Source organism: Montipora foliosa, chromosome 13 (genome assembly GCF_036669935.1).
Source record: "Montipora foliosa isolate CH-2021 chromosome 13, ASM3666993v2, whole genome shotgun sequence".
In the NCBI taxonomy this organism is placed as follows: domain Eukaryota; kingdom Metazoa; phylum Cnidaria; class Anthozoa; order Scleractinia; family Acroporidae; genus Montipora; species Montipora foliosa.
The window spans coordinates 34548421-34564872 of NC_090881.1; the positions used below are offsets into that span (position 1 = coordinate 34548421).

Sequence of the window (16452 nt, forward strand, 5' to 3'; positions counted from 1 at the left end):
TAAATGATGCCTTTCGTTCCCGTTCTTATCGTTCCTATCGTTCCCACTTCGTCAAATGCGTTCTATTTTTCGTTCCTTAAGAGCAAATAGTGCCTTATCGTTCTCAGCTGTCGTGCCCATCGTGCCCGATCCTTTCGTGCCCACGTGACCATAAACCTGCGCTCGCAGGCTTACGTGACCAAAGAAATACTCAATCGCGCCCAAAACCGAAACCGGGCTGATACAAGAAACGTTCGAGAAGACATTCATGAAAATTGTGTTCTGTTGGGCTGTTTGTTTACCATTGGACCTCTTGTTTCTTTGTCTGAATTATTGCCAGCGATATTATTATATCAAGTGTTGGGCGAATTGATCGTTGAGTTACCCAAGAATCCGCTGTAATTTACAAATCGACCGTTGTGTAGATTAAAGACGTCAAAAGATCCGGATTTTAAGATCTAAATCCAGATTTCCCAATCGAAAGCACACTAAATGCCAATCGAGGTTTGCGAGAAAAGATTTTAACATTTGATTGCCTGTTGCAGCCGAGATTAAATTTCCGATAAGCGCTAAATTGGCTTTCCAAAAGTTGCTTTGCAGAAACAATCTCAGCTCATCTTTATCATATTAAATGAAGTTTAGCAAATAGTTAAGCAAAATAAGTCAGAAGTTTTCTTTTAAAGCGAAGACAGGGACAAAACTCACCTCGTGCAAACTTGTTGATCTTGCGGCAACTCTTTCTGTTTGACAGTGTTCATCCTTTTATACTACGAGTACTTACTGCATTTGCGGCGTCGTGCAAGGAAACGCAGATTGTATAACTGTTCAATGGGATTACCAAAAGAAAATACTGAGACATGATTTTCCATTCATTACTTTTATTTTTGTCTTTTTTTTTTTTGACATCAAATGTTCTAAACGCGACGGCTTTCGCGCGAAAAATCTGGGCACGAAAGGAACGATAAAGGGCTCGATGTATCAAATATGCAAATTAAGGCACGAAAGGAACGATGTACAAACGAAGGCACGAAAAGCACGAAATCATGGAACGATAACAAGACTCCATAGGCACGATCGGTGAACGAGAACAAGGCACGAAATGCACGATATTTGGATTCCCTGTTCAAAGGGCACGAAAGGCACGATCAACTTGTTTGTTACGCCGTAAGTGCGGATTTGTGAGTGTTTTTAAAAATTAATTTAAGTCTCCCTTCGCGCTGGTAAAATTAATGTGCCTTTAGCTTGAAAATACCAAAAGTTTTGTCTTCTGTCAACACACATTTGGACTAATCACAAACTAAGTGGGCATCTGTGGACAATAAAACATAACCAAACTTGAGTAAATCATAGAATATCACAGTGATAAGCAACATCGTGCGCAAGGCCAGTGCTTATCAATTAATACCTTGAACAAGTCAAAGGTGATGCAACCATTCTTGTTTAACAATGGAACCCCTTCCCATTCTTGCCAATACAAATTAGGGGGAGGGTGTTAGTTAATGTGAAGGTGTATATAGCCCAATTGTCACATAAGTCTGTATGTTGTTCCACATAGGAAATTGGCTCGGACTGTAATCATTGCAACCTTTAACACCAAATCATTTTAAAGGTAGCTATGTGGGAAGTTATCTCTAAGAACATGGTAACTGTGTTCTCACCTGCCAATTGCATCATTGGCAAGTGATGACACTTAGCCTTCTTTTTCCTTGGGGAGTGGTGTGAAATGAAACCAAACTCCTGCTTTTTGGAAGCCTTTGAATCACATTCTGGTAGTCAATTTAGTGACCAACAAGGGCTAACCAATAGTTAGCGCGAACCATGCTTCGAGGGACTCAACCTAGCCGTTGATGTTGATGTTTTAAGCTGTACATCCCACCAGGAGTTCATCAAGGGGAGGCTCTATCTCCCATACTTGACCTTGGTGTCAACCCTTTCATGAGTAAATATATTTATAGAACCTCTCCCTTGGAAGATTCAGCACGCACACTGTTGTAAAAGCTAATCAAAAGAGAGCTATCTCAGTGTCTGGGAAAATATGATACTTTTTGTGGGAAAAACCCAGTCCTAAAATAAATTTACTTGGGAAAGGGTTGACTCAAGGAATTAGTGGAGATAGAGGGTCCCCTTGATGAGCTCTGGACTCCACCCATTCATTCTCCAGAACCTCCAGCTGAAAAAGAATTTCCTGCTCGTATCACAGTTCACCCAAAGAGTAAAATTTGAACTGATCTCCAGTGTATTGAAATCTGAAATTGTTGGTTTGTTCCCAGGTCACTTCTAAAGTAAGCAGTACCCGGTTAAAAGAGGCAGAGATGACTGTGGAGAAGAACACAACCACACATGAAAAGTACTGTTCTGTTGCCACTTGAGGATCTGTCATGTACATTGTAGTGGCAAGCATGGCTGAAGTCGACTCCATGTATCAGTACTCTCTCAAGTACTTCAAGCAGGTAACTTTTAATTTAAAAACTTCATCTATGAGCAACATCTTTATAATGTAGTTAGCTCCACATGAACCCACTCTCTAGTAGCTTTCACTTGGATGGTCACACTAATAAGATTTCACCTGCAGACTCAAAAGTTAGAACCACCTTGTACAGTAGCTTTCATTTGGATGGGCAAACTAAGATTTCATCCGCTGACTCCAAATTGATGACTGGAAATCTCTGCTACAAAACACTAAATGTGTATTCTCTCTGGGCTCTGTACTAGCAAACAGTTATCTTGTATATGTTTGCAGTGTCTTCCCTTCTTGCTTTATTCATTTTTAATAACAAATAACACACCTTCTTTAAAGAGGGTAGCACTGAATAGCACAATGACTAATAAACTTTTTGCCCTCTATCTAAGATTAGCATAGGTAATCACAATTTGCAATTTGGAATAAATGAGCACAAGTAATTGAAGGGCTAGATGCAAAAACTTAGTATAGTATTCAAGTGACAATTTCAGTCGATTTTAGTTTTACTCAAAACTAGCCCAAATTTTGCAAGTTGATTGGAAATGAACTTAAGAACATTGCCCTGGTATTTTTTAACCAGATTTGAGCTTTATTTTCGAGAAATAAGCTATGCAAAAACATCATCACGTTTGAAAACAATGGAATCAGCGAAGCGACACGTACTGTTCATTGTTTGATTTAAATTTAACAGCACAAACCGAAACTATTGCTTGCATTGGTAGCTCAATCAAATGATGCGCATGGAGAATGAAACTACAAGTCGGTGGTTCGAGACACTGAGCAGACTTTTTTTTTCGTTCGCACAGAGCTGTTTCTTTGTTTTTTTCTTGTCTTGTTTTTTATGGTGATCTCATCGATCTTCGTGAAATTCAAGTTACATGTGATGTGCACGATGCAAGGACGAGTGCAATTATTTTGTTGTCTTTGAAAAAAATTACAAGTGCTTATTTATTCCAAAATGCACAAGAAAAATTATGTGATTACTTATTAATATACATGAAAAAATTTGATGTGGTTAAGCAGAAGAAACCCAGGCATATCACACAATCAGGGAAAAATGGCACCATAAATTGCGCCATGCAGGGCACGTGTGTCATTTGAAAACTAAAGATTTGATTTGTTTTGACCAAGCCCTATTGTTTATTAGCCAATTATAATCCAAAATTTCGAAGTGTAATTTGCAGTGGTATTGGTGTTACATGTATTACACTTTTTGCACTGTGTTACACTTTAACTGCATTGCCCTCACCCAATCAGAATCAAGTAATATTTTCATGTATATTATAAGAGTAATTATATTATGATTATATATAATACAAAATCGAATTAAAAGATAAATAAAAACTAGGGAAAATAAGAAAGTTCACTGTACATTTTGTAATGATACAAATTAGGTAAACAAGTGTAAAAGGCAAGTACAAAGTCTTCATTGTCTAAGTTTTGTCCACGTGCAAGTTAGCCTACGAAGCCTCATTTTAGAGCAAGAATTCTTTTCAATTCACTGTATGGTATCGAGGCTTGCTAGGCTAATTTGCACTTTGACAAAAGAATTATAAATTGACCGCCATTTATGAATAAGGTCTATTATTGTCTCTTTTTGAGCCCAACATGTGCCTTCATAGCTTAGTTGTTAGAGCATTGCAGCAGTATCGCAGAGGTCATTGGAACCACCCCCAGGGGGGTACTCCATTGTATGGTCCATATAGGTGTGTTTTTAGCTGTGTTTAGTCGGAAATAGGGTATTGATTTTGACCATTTTGGTCTGAGATAGGGTATGGTTTGTTCATTCAAGTCTTAAATTGGATGTTTTTTACAAGAAGCTATTTTTTCATCATTAGGTGATAAGACCAGCAACAAAGCCCTTCTCAAGTTATTATGCCAGCCATGTAACATCTGAAATAGGTGTGAAAATTGGTCTTAAATAGGGTATCAAATTTTTGGTCAGGTCTGAGGTGGGGAAAATCGCACTCCGCAGATTTTGGTCTGAAACAGGGCAAGGGTTTCAGGAAGCAGGCCATGCACTCCCACCCAATTTTTTTTCACTTCACTTGTTAGTTGTGTTATTGTAATCAAATTATCATTGAAGAGAGACAAGATTTTTATCAATGAATAGCTTATCAATAAAGTGATTTTTGTTTTGGCTTTATTTATTACTCCGTGTGTTCTTGTACTACTGTTTTTATGATTATTCTTGGTCCCTGACACTCTCTGAGGTGCTGCTCATTAGCTGTCTTTCAAATAATCACATTTCTGAGTATCTTGCAAAAACGTGAAACCCAGTTTTTCTGACTTAAAATGTGTCTTTGTCTTTGGCAGTTGTTCAATACGTACAGTGAAAAAAGTGAGAATGCTGATGACGTGGACAAGAGGCTTGAGATCCTTCTCACGAATTGCACCTACTCAGTGTGCATCAACCTGGCTTGGTAAGTTGAGCTCTATTAAAAGGAAGGAGGGGCTATTTTGAGGAAGTTGGCTTGTCTTTCTACTTCCCATCCCTGTGATGGCAGTGTGGCCCAGTGGTTAGGGCGCTTGCCTTGAGATCCGGAGATCCCGGGTTTAAGACCCGCTCTGACCACTCGCTGAATTTGTTCCTGGTAGTCCCTGGTTCAACTTCCCAGCTGCACTTGTAAATAGCCAACTGGTTTGCCTCCTGCCAGTTGGGATTCTCAACAGTTGTTGTTGTGTTCTGCTGCTTTGGTGATTGTTTCATTGGCCCTGAAAAGCCCCTATGGGGAGCGGTCAATTAAGTAGGTATTGTATTCCATATTTTTGCATTTGTTTCCTTTGGTTTGAGTTGCATTGTTGTTAAGTCGCTTAAATCTAGGTGGATCGTGATTGCCTAACCCTGGTAACTATTTTCAGGGTCAAAAAAATTCTTAAAACATTCTGGCAATTTTTTTTTTTTTTCACTTTTAAAGGTTTTTTTCTTTCATGAACTTTTTAAGTGGCTTCATTAAGAAGGCCATTTACTTCAATTTCTTGGAAATGAAACTAATTCTCAAAGATTTCATACTTGGTCTGTCTTTCATTAGGACAGTTTGAACTTGGTAAAATACCTTATTTTGTTTTGGAGCCTGTGATTTTATAAATATGTGCATGGATTGTTCTTGGATGACTGATTCCTTTTTTCTTACTGAAATATTACTGGAAAAGGAGGACTATTAATAAACCTTAGAAGTGTCCTTAAAAAGATTTTAAATCACATTTCAATGAGACCTTGATTTGATATTTTCTGTTCTTCATTTCAGGGGCTTGTTTCAGTAAAACAAGTTGGTGTTTTCATTCATGCTGTGTGGCTAGATAATGCGGCAGAGAAGATAATATTATGTCTCTGACAAGAAATGGAAGTGGGAGCTCAGATAAGGTGAGAGGTTAAAGGAATTTGGGGGACGTGTGAGAGATTACACTTTTTGAACTCGCATAGTTGGAAGGCGCAAAGGTTGGCAAACAAAAGGAAGAATATGAAGAAAAAATTAAGTAATATGATATTGCTGGGACAACTCAGATTTACCCTTTTCATTTTGGTTCTGCAAGCAAGTTCACAAGTGAAGACACAATGAATCGCATTCAAATGTCACATCATGTACGAGTTGGTTTATTGTTACATAGCCAGGATGGTTTTTAAGAAAGATCATCGTAATTTGCCATTCATTTTCCCTGCGTTCCAATCATCATCATCATAATCATCAACATCATCATCATCAATGTCATCAAGTTTAGCGCCCACTAAGATGCGGGATGGTAGAAAACCACCTTACATCTCATTTGTACCTCATTAAAAACCAAAGGGCACATTGTATCATTCTTTTAAATTAATGTACAGTATTGTTAAAGGGACAGTTTCACGGTTTTGCGCATGTCCAAGCATTAGCGCTAGCAGTTGTAAATTTTACGGTTTCTTACTGAACCAGATGATGTTAATTATAAACACAGAGAGTATTGAAGCAAATACACTGAATGACCAAGGCCCAAATTTGGTGGAAGACACTGCGGGTTTACACCGTTGCTGCTGCTGTTTGGAGGATATTGTAACAGTAAGGGGAGGGGTCCCAGCCTCTTAGTCTCCACCAAAGTAGCCTGATCTGCAAAATGGCCTGGAAAGTAACGTCCAGTCCCGGACAAAATTGTTGAGATAATTTTTAACACCTTTTTATTTTAAAAAAAGTAATTATAATAAGTATTATCACAGTTCTCCTTGGCCCCAAACAATGATGAGACACGGGTGGGTTATTTGTGTTTGATTCTGAACAAAATTGTTTTAGTTGGAGCCGAGGAAAGGGGTATTGGTTGCCCTCTTTCAGTTCAGAAGATTATAAAACAAGTCTGCCACTATTGCTCAAGTAAGTGATTGCAAAACACTGACGCGAATAGAAGTTAGCCTGCGTAGCTGGAGGGACATTTTTATTGCAGGATTACTTTAACATGCAGGAGTAAATCGTTTGACACTTTGTTGTTTTAGCCACGAGTGAAATTTTCAAAATGCCCAAGAATTGTAGCAGGTGGGATTTCAAATTTACTAGTCCCCATGCCAGTTGCGGCCCACTCACGGCCAAAACCATGGTACTCGCCAGTGTTCAAATAATCCTGCAATAAAATATCCCGCCAGCACTACTCAGGCTAATAGCAGTAAAAAAGAGACAATGTGGCTTTGATATCTTGAAAATCAAACAAATCACTATAAGATGAGCACTTTTTTACAAGACATGGGAAAGGTATTGAAATACTGTACCACTTAGAGCAGAAGCTAAGGGACATATATAAATGACCAATTCTCATCTTTTGATCTCTTAGGTTTGCCCAAATCCTTCATTTATCTTTGAAAGCTCAGTTGATGGCCGTACAACAGACACAAGCAAAAGTACAGAAGTGACTGAGGAAGGTAAATGTCTGCAAGTCAGTTTTGGCGAGCATCTAACAAATTCTCAGAGCTTGGTGTTTGAAGGCTTTAGAGAAGGGAAGGTGATGTTACTGTAGCTTATGCCTTAAAACGATAACTGTGACTGTACATTTTCTATTTATCTTTTACCCAGCTAATTCACAGACCAAACATTGCTTTTATATCGATTCCCTCATGGAGTCAGACTGGCATAAGAGCCTTGCCAGCGATGGCAGTAAGAAGTATATCATTACTATTTATGCAAGGCTAATAGACCATTTTCGAATTCTCGCGGCTGGACTGGATCTAGCATGAAATGTAGGCTAATGCAGCAGGCAAATCTTTTCAAATGCTAATTAATTTGCCAGCATTAGCCTCCATTTCATGCTAGATCCAGTCCAACCGTTAGTATACAAAACTGGCTTATCATTATGTGTAATTAATAATAATAAATTGTGCCAGACGATCGATGAAATTTTGGTGGAAATGGTGATCTTAAATCTGCTCTATCAATCTAATGCAGGGATTCTCAACATTACTCCTTGTTATTCGATCGTGCTGCTTCCTAAAGAACCGAGGGCAATTTGTGCACAATATTTTCTCGCGCAATCTTAAAATAACACCGGATAGCAACATTGTGGGTCTGGAGAAGAAGGAACGCAGGGTTTTTACTTTCCCCTCCTCTAATCTTCAGTTTTTTGTTTTAATTCCGAGCCTTAACTGCAGTCTTGTCCTGTAGTTGTGGACTTTATTTTTGTTTTTCCCTTGAAACGTTCAGTGGCTGGTTGAAAAACTAGAAAGTGGTTTATTGAAAAATGATTTGTTGAAAGTTAAAAGAAAGTTGAAAATTGAACAAAATGCATGCTACTCTGACCAATCGCAACTGTGTATCTTTCCACACTCTGAGTCAGGTGGATGTGCTTGCCTTTGATTGGCTTATTAATTGTCTTTCTTTGTTGCTATGGGCTCTTATTTAAGAACTCTCTCTAAAATTCCAATTATATTTACACACAGGTCATCTTCGCCTCTGTGGATTTTGTGTATGAAAAGCTTGGGAGGACCTTTGTGGAGAGTCAGTCAATCAACCTCAACACACTGTTTGCTGATGTGGGAACCACTTCACTGTCTCTTATCTTTATGTTATCGACTGCGTTGGATCCCATGAACGCTTTCATGAGATTCGCCCAAGAAATGCGCTACAGCGAAAGGTAAAGTAAAGGTAAAGTCGTGCATTTATATAGCGCCTTTATCACAAACGTCTCAAAGGCGCTTTACAATGATCAGTTTACCCCCAGCGGACTGGAAGCATATACAGGCGCAAATTGCAGCCGCTTCTAAGCAGTCCATGCATGCTGGTACTCATTTTACCGACCTCGGAAGGATGGAAAGCTGAGTGAACTTCAGCGGGGAAGAAGGTCGCCAAATATTCCACTCTCGGCAGAACCGGGAATGGAACCCGGGACCCTAGGGTTGGAAGGCAGAGATCTTACCACTGCGCCAACCCCTCAAAGTAAATCTTTAGGGATTAGGAATGTTTCAATTCCGCCAGTCTTGCTTGTAAGTTACAAAATGCACCCTCTAAGTTGCTACTCAGCAAGATGTTGGTCGTTACAGAAGTAGCATTGCGTGACTACTAGAATTCCAGAGTTTTTAAGTAAGCATTTGTGGACAATATTTCTGCCAGTGTACGTTGGGTCAATTAGTTTGATCTGATCGGCATAATTACAAGTTAAAAATTTCATATTTAGAGCAAGAGCCATTAATGCAACGTATAATTACATATAGTAATGTACTATAATATATCGGCTGGCCAAAGCAGCCTTCTTCAGATACAATGACTTTTTTTTCATTCCCGGGGTCTTTCATCTCCCCTCCCAACACCCGCTAAACGAGATTTTGCCGAAGCAAAAACATTGTGACCATAAATTACGTCGCAAGAGATGCCTCCACCCCAAAATTAACACGGAACACATTTTGTAAATAGACATTTTCAAATTTTGTGATTCTTAATTACCAACTGCTAACAGCTTTCATTGTACTTGTACTTTGTACTTATAGCTTTCCTATTTTTAGTTACATGCATATTTTATTTGTATTATCATATTTTTACTGGTAACATAGGATACGTATCATTTATCTTATGAGGAATAAAAACGAGTATTATTATTATTATTAATAGTGCTTCATTCATTTACACGTAAATTTATGTGCTCATCTTTTTACTTGTTTGTATTTCACAGTTCTTGGTGTGACGTGGCATAATTTAGTCTTTGGTATTTGCTTCTTTCATACAATAATTCAGGAAAGAAAGAAGTTTTGTTTACTGGGGTGGAACATCAAGGTAAGAGTTAAGCTTTGTAGCAAAGGGTTTTTGTGCTAAATTCAAAGCAACAAATTTCTATTATGGTAAATACACTTGAGTATGCATTTCCTGGTATTTTACATCAGTTGATGCAGAAGCAGAGGTGGTGTAGTGGTCACCTCTTTTACATGTCGTACTGGGAGTCTCTTCCTTTTCAATAATTTAAAGGGAGCCTCCAGTCCAACAGATGAGAAAACGTTCATCTTGGAAATAAACTACTGTCAAAATCGATTTTCTTTTGTTGTTTTCATATTTTTTGGACTTTGCCATCTTGAATAATATTATTGTGACACGCTGGTAATGATCTGTTGTTCCTTTGATGTTTATTAAACAGTATAAGTTCGAGGATTCGGTTGGAGAGCACTCTGGACAATTTAAAGATATTCTTAGGAGAAGGACAGATTCCTTGGCATGCTCCCTTTCACTATTATCACTGGCCAGGTAAAAAGATTTGTTCTATAAAATGGAAGTAATTGCAATTGAAAACTGCTCTATTGTTATCGTTGTAAATTATTATTCTCATTATTAATTATAATTGATTAATTAATTAATTGGTAATTTTGGCCCCAGAACAGTTGTCATGCTGGTGGTACTGATCTGTTGTTCCTTTGATCTTCATAAACAGCATTCTGGACAATTTAAAGACATTCTTTGCAGAAGGACAGATTCCTTGGGATGCTCTCACTTATGTCACTGGCCAGGTAAAAAGATTTGTTCTATAAAACTTTAAGGAGGCCATAAAGGAGTGTTAACACCACGGAGCAAAAGCAGAATGGATTCAATGATTTTTTGCAAAGAAACAGCATGTTCCTTTCTGCGCGGTAACGCATCCATAATTCCTTCATGGAATGCATGAAAAGAAACTGTTTCTTTTAAAAAATTATCAGAGTTCTTTTACTGTTCTGGCGTGTTTTTAATGCTCTGTCATGGAAATGCACCGTTAAAGAGGCTCAACCACAAAACTGTACTATTTAGATTGACTGGGTTCACACAACTGTTTCAAGAAATGGCAATAGTTATTATGGTACCATATAAATCATCAATAGTTGCTGAACAAGATACGTTAGAAAAGTGACGTAATAGGCTACCATGGCAACAAAAGAGCCGTCTAAATACACCCTACACTGTATTTCTTGTCTGTAAGGGCGTACATCTCAAAAATGAACTCTGTGACTCCCAATTTTTATTGCTGGGAAGTGATTACCAAGCAAGATAAAAATCTCTTCAAAGTTAAAAGAATTCTCTTGAGCGGATTCATAACTACCTTCAGTTGGAAAATTTTAAGGTGGTTCTGAATCCGCTCCAGAGAATTTTATCAACTTCTCAGAGGATTTCACCTTGCCTGGTAATCACTTCCCAGCAACAAAACTTGAGAGTCGCCGTGTTTGTTTTCACTGAAAACGTTTGAAGACAAAATAAAGGGTGTATTTGGATGGCTCATTGGTTGCTACAGTAACCTATATCATCATTGTGAAGTGCTCTACAATCGTGGAGCTATCCAATTAATTGTATGGGAAAAGAAAAATTAAAACATTGCACTACAGAGCTGTTTCGAAAGGGCCTGGTGGTCCTCTCTCGTCAGGTGCATTAAAAAGTGAACAACTAAGGTTCCTTTTTTATAGGCTGATCGTTCAAGCATGTTTTATCAAGTACTTGCCAGTTCGTTCCTTTTGTTTAGGGTACCCGTGCCCGGTTTACATATGATGATTTTTTCCGTTATGCACAGGTTGCATCTCTGTCACATTTGAATACGGTCTTGCACGAGCCATTATTTTTCAGGTCACAGTAAATTCACACCGCTTCATTTAGGAATGAGAAAAAAATGAACGTAACCGAGTTGAGCAAATACATCTGGTCCCTAAAGGACACCAAAACAGAATTTACTGTGACCTGGAAGATAATGGCTTGTGCAAGACCGTATTCAAATGTGACAAAGAGATGCAACCTGTTCATAACAGAAAATTTCTTCATCATATGTAAACCAGGCGCGGGCATCCTAAACAAAAGGAACGAACTGGCAATTGTGTGCTGGCATGCAACCAAGTTCTTGATAAAACATGCTTGAACGATCAGCCCATAAAAAAAGGAACCTTAGTTGTTCAGTTTTTAATGCACCTGACGAGAGAGAACCACCAGGCCCTTTCGAAACAGCTCTGTAGTGCAATGTTTTAATTTTTCTTTTCCTATACAATTAATTATCAAAAGGTCTGGATAATAGCAGACATATCGATATTTTGAGAAACAACACAACACTAACAAAACATGTTTCGACAGAAACTTCTATCATCTTCAGTTTAAATTACAAAGTAGTAAAGTGTAAGAGTTGAATAATTATATAGTGCGAACCAAAATGCTAATTAACTATAAGAACAAAAGGAAACATGACAATGTAAAATATTACAAAGAAAGTCTTAAATAGGCCTGTTTCGTATTCTAACGGTTGAACTGGATCTAGCATGAAATTGAGGCTAATGCGGGCAAATTAATGTGCATTTGAAAAGATTTGCCCACATTAGCCTCCATTTAATGTTAGATCCAGTCCAGCCGTGAGAATTCGAAAACGGTCTATTCACATGATAAAGTTGATGATTAAGTGTAGGTTTCTCCCATTGAATATGAATGGCTTCTTTTTATCTTAAGTTGGAAGGTGGTAGAAGCGTGGTCTAGGATGCAGAAACAGTCAGTAGAGCACAAAGTGCGGCAATGCTCAGGATTTTTTAAATGTTTAAAAATGTGCGAGGTCCTGTTACTGAAAATGTGCTCACGTATGCGCGTCGAAAAATGCTGGGTAGTTTCACCGACATAGCAGGCACTAGTACAGCCCGCACTCAAAAACTTGTATACCACACCTGCACGGATTCCACGAGGGACAGGATACTTCACACTGCACATGTTGCCGATTTTAAAGGATGAGAAAACTAACTTTATATCAATATTATTGCAATAACGTTTGGCAAAATGGCGAACCTTTTTCTGCGTGATAATAGAAAAAGGACCAATGTAAGGTAATTTAAAGTAAAAGGTATGTGTAGTGTCAGAGACTGAAGCCGGGGGATTACAGCCATGGCGAGTAAATGCGAGGTAGCGATTAATAATGTTTTCAACTAGATGGACTGGAAAAAGATTCTTCTGAAGGATTTTGGTAAGTTTTGTGATGTCCTTGTGAAAACCCAACCAAGTGTTGTTGACTCGCTACCTCGCATTTACTGACCATGGCTGTAATCCCCAGGCTTCCGTCTCTGACACTACACATACCTTTTACTTTAAATTACCTTACATTGGTCCTTTTTCTATTATCATGCAGAAAAAGGTTCGCCATTTTGCTAAACGTTATTGTAATAATATTGATATTAAGTTAGTTTTCTCATCCTTTAAAATCAACAATATGTTGAGTGTGAAGGATGCTGTCCCTCGTCGGCTCTGTGCGGATGTGGTATTGAAGTTTTTGAGTGCGGGCTTTAGTGCCTGCTATGTCAGTGAAACTACCCAGCATTTTTCGACGTGCATATGTGAGCACATTTTCAGTGATAGGACCTCGCACATTTTTAAACATTTAAAAAATCCTGAGCATTGCCGCACTTTGTGCTCTAATGACTGTTTCAGCATCCTAGATCACGCTTGTACCACCTTCCAACTTAAGATAAAAGAAGCCATTCATATTCAATGGGAGAAACCTACACTTAATCATCAACTTTATCATGTTAATATAAAACTTTGTGGTCATGTTTCCTTTTGTTCTCATAGTTAATTAGCATTTTCGTTCACACTATATATTCAACTCTGTACTTTGTAATTTAAACTTAAGATGACAGAAGTTAGTGTTTCATATGGTACCATATCACTGCTGTTACATGATACAGTATAGCAGTCATAACCCTTATTACATACTCAACAAAATATTGTGTTTCTGATTGATTTTAGAAGGATTGAATCTACCCAACTGTTTCACATAATGGCAAAGTTATGGTACCCTAAGAGACACCAATCATTGCATAACAAGTTGCACACATCGACATGATGTAATAGGTTACCATAGCAACAACAGCCATCTAAAAACACCACATATTTTGTATTCAATGCTTGCATCTCAAAAAGGAACTCTGTGACCTCAAAGTTTTATTGCTGGAAAGTGATAAACAAGCTAAGATAAAACCTTGTGCAAAGTTTAAAAAAATTATCTGGTGCAGATTCAGAGCCATCGACACAATTGGAAAATTTTAAGGTGGCTCTGAATGTGCTCCAGAGAATATCTGTACCTTTATGGAGAGTTTTATTTTAGCTTGCTAATCACTTCCCAGCAATTAAAAAAGTGGGGGTCACTAAATTTGTTTTTGAGATATAAGCGTTAAAGACAAAATAAAGGTCCTTTTTACATGGCTCTTTTGTTGCCATGGTAACCTTTTTTATGTCACACTGATGAGCGCATCTTGTTAAGCAGTGATACAGAGTAAATTCTTGGAATAAGACATTCCCTCCAAATTGTTGAAACTGGTTTGAGCCACCAAAACACTGTTCAAACCAGTTTCCACAAGTTTAAGGGAATGTCTTAATAAAAGGATTGACCCTACAACATCACTTTGCATAAGGAAAATGTTATGGCTTCATATGAAACACCAATTCCAAATAAAAAGACATTCTATATATGGATGTATATATAATGTCGTATTCCAGTTAATCCTCAAACAGTGCTCTACAATCATTCGATAGGAGCTTGATTGTACCACGGGAAACGGTTGGTCTTCCATTCAGTTTATTTAAACTCTACAGCTCTGTTTCGTGAGGGCACAAGCCTCACTCTTCGGGAGTTTTCTAACCGAATTACATTTACAGTATATTTATATCCATCACGATTCATTGAAATTCAAATATAATTTAACTTACTTGGCAATTTCCACTCTTTTGTTCTATTGTTATACTCATCTAACATTCTCCAGCAAAAATTTCGAGGCGTGTCTACAGCTACTCGCGAGTTCAGATCTTTTGTTAAGTGTTGCTTTGTCTCTATGCCTTAGTATATAATACTTCTCAAGTACACATAAATTGCATCGCTTCGATATAGGCGAGTAGGGATGAGCTTTGTCAATTATCTTCCAAGTGATACGGTGCTGTATGTTCTTCTGTTTTAGCTCCCACACGTACTTACTTAGCTTGGTTTGGGTGGAGTACATTTGCTTTTTAAAGGACTGCTTGTGATTCCTAAAGTGGGACTTAAACTCAGTGTCTGTGAGGCCTATGTATGACATTAGGCCTGACGGACACTGAGTTTAAGTCCTGCTTTAGGAACCACAAGCAGTTCTTTAAAAAGCAAATGTACTCCACCCAAACCAAGCTAAGTAAGTACGTGTGGGAGCTAAAACAGAAGAACATACAGCACCGTATCACTTGGAAGATAATTGACAAAGCTCATCCCTACTCGCCTATATTGAAGCGATGCAATTTATGTGTACTTGAAAAGTATTATATACTAAGGCATAGAGACAAAGCAACACTTAACAAAAGATCTGAACTCGCGAGTAGCTGTAGACATGCCTCGAAATTTTTTGCTCGAGAATGTTAGATGAGTATACATGTAACAATACAACAAAAGAGTGGAAATTGCCAAGTAAGTTAAATTATATCTGAATTTCAATGAATCGTGATGGATATAAATATATTGTAAATGTAATTCCGTTAAAAACTCCCGAAGAGTGAGGGCACTTATGCCCTCACGAAACAGAGCTGTAGAGTTTAAATAAACTGAATGGAAAACCAACCGTTTCCTGTGGTATAATCAAGCTCCTATCGAATGATTGTAGAGCATTGTTTGAGGGTTAACTGGAATACGACATTATATATACATACATATAAAGAATGTCTTTTTAGTTGGAATTGGTGTTTCATATGAAGCCATAACATTTTCCTTATGCAAAGTGATGTTGTAGGGTCAATCCTTTTATTAAGACATTCCCTTAAACTTGTGGAAACTGGTTTGAACAGTGTTTTGGTGGCTCAAACCAGTTTCAACAATTTGGAGGGAATGTCTTATTCCAAGAATTTACTCTGTATCACTGCTTAACAAGATGCGCTCATCAGTGTGACATAAAAAAGGTTACCATGGCAACAAAAGAGCCATGTAAAAAGGACCTTTATTTTGTCTTTAACGCTTATATCTCAAAAACAAATTCAGTGACCCCCACTTTTTTAATTGCTGGGAAGTGATTAGCAAGCTAAAATAAAACTCTCCATAAAGGTAAAAATATTCTCTGGAGCACATTCAGAGCCACCTTAAAATTTTCCAGTTGTGTAGATGGCTCTGAATCTGCACTAGATAATTTTTTTAAACTTTGCACAAGGTTTTATCTTAGATTGTTTATCACTTTCCAGCAATAAAACTTTGAGGTCACAGAGTTCCTTTTTGAGATGCAAGCATTGAATACAAAATATGTGGTGTTTTTAGATGGCTCTTGTTGCTATGGTAACCTATTACATCATGTCGATGTGTGCAACTTGTTATGCAATGATTGGTGTCTCGTAGGGTACCATAACTTTGCCATTATGTGAAACAGTTGGGTAGATTCAATCCTTCTAAAATCAATCAGAAACAATATTTTGTTGAGTATGTAATAAGGGTTATGACTGCTATACTGTATCATGTAACAGCAATGATATGGTACCATATGAAACACTAATGGTTGCTGAAAGTGCGCCCACTATTGTGACGTAATAGGTGATCATGGCAACGGGAAAGTTATCCAAAAAACACCCTATATTTCATCTTTTCTTGCTTGTATCCCA

General features: G+C 37.8%; 1 long non-coding RNA gene across 5 annotated transcripts in view; it reads left to right on the plus strand.

Annotated features, from left to right (window-relative positions):
• LOC137983632 (uncharacterized) overlaps nucleotides 1-16452 on the plus strand; it is a 29989-nt gene that overhangs the window by 10516 nt on the left and 3021 nt on the right. For all 5 annotated transcript variants that reach the window (XR_011118969.1, XR_011118970.1, XR_011118971.1 and 2 more), the window contains 8 exons: nucleotides 2250-2429; nucleotides 4757-4863; nucleotides 5689-5804; nucleotides 7232-7319; nucleotides 8331-8524; nucleotides 9557-9657; nucleotides 10013-10119; nucleotides 10304-10379. This is a non-coding gene — a long non-coding RNA (uncharacterized lncRNA). The remainder of the gene's footprint in view (nucleotides 1-2249; nucleotides 2430-4756; nucleotides 4864-5688; nucleotides 5805-7231; nucleotides 7320-8330; nucleotides 8525-9556; nucleotides 9658-10012; nucleotides 10120-10303; nucleotides 10380-16452) is intronic.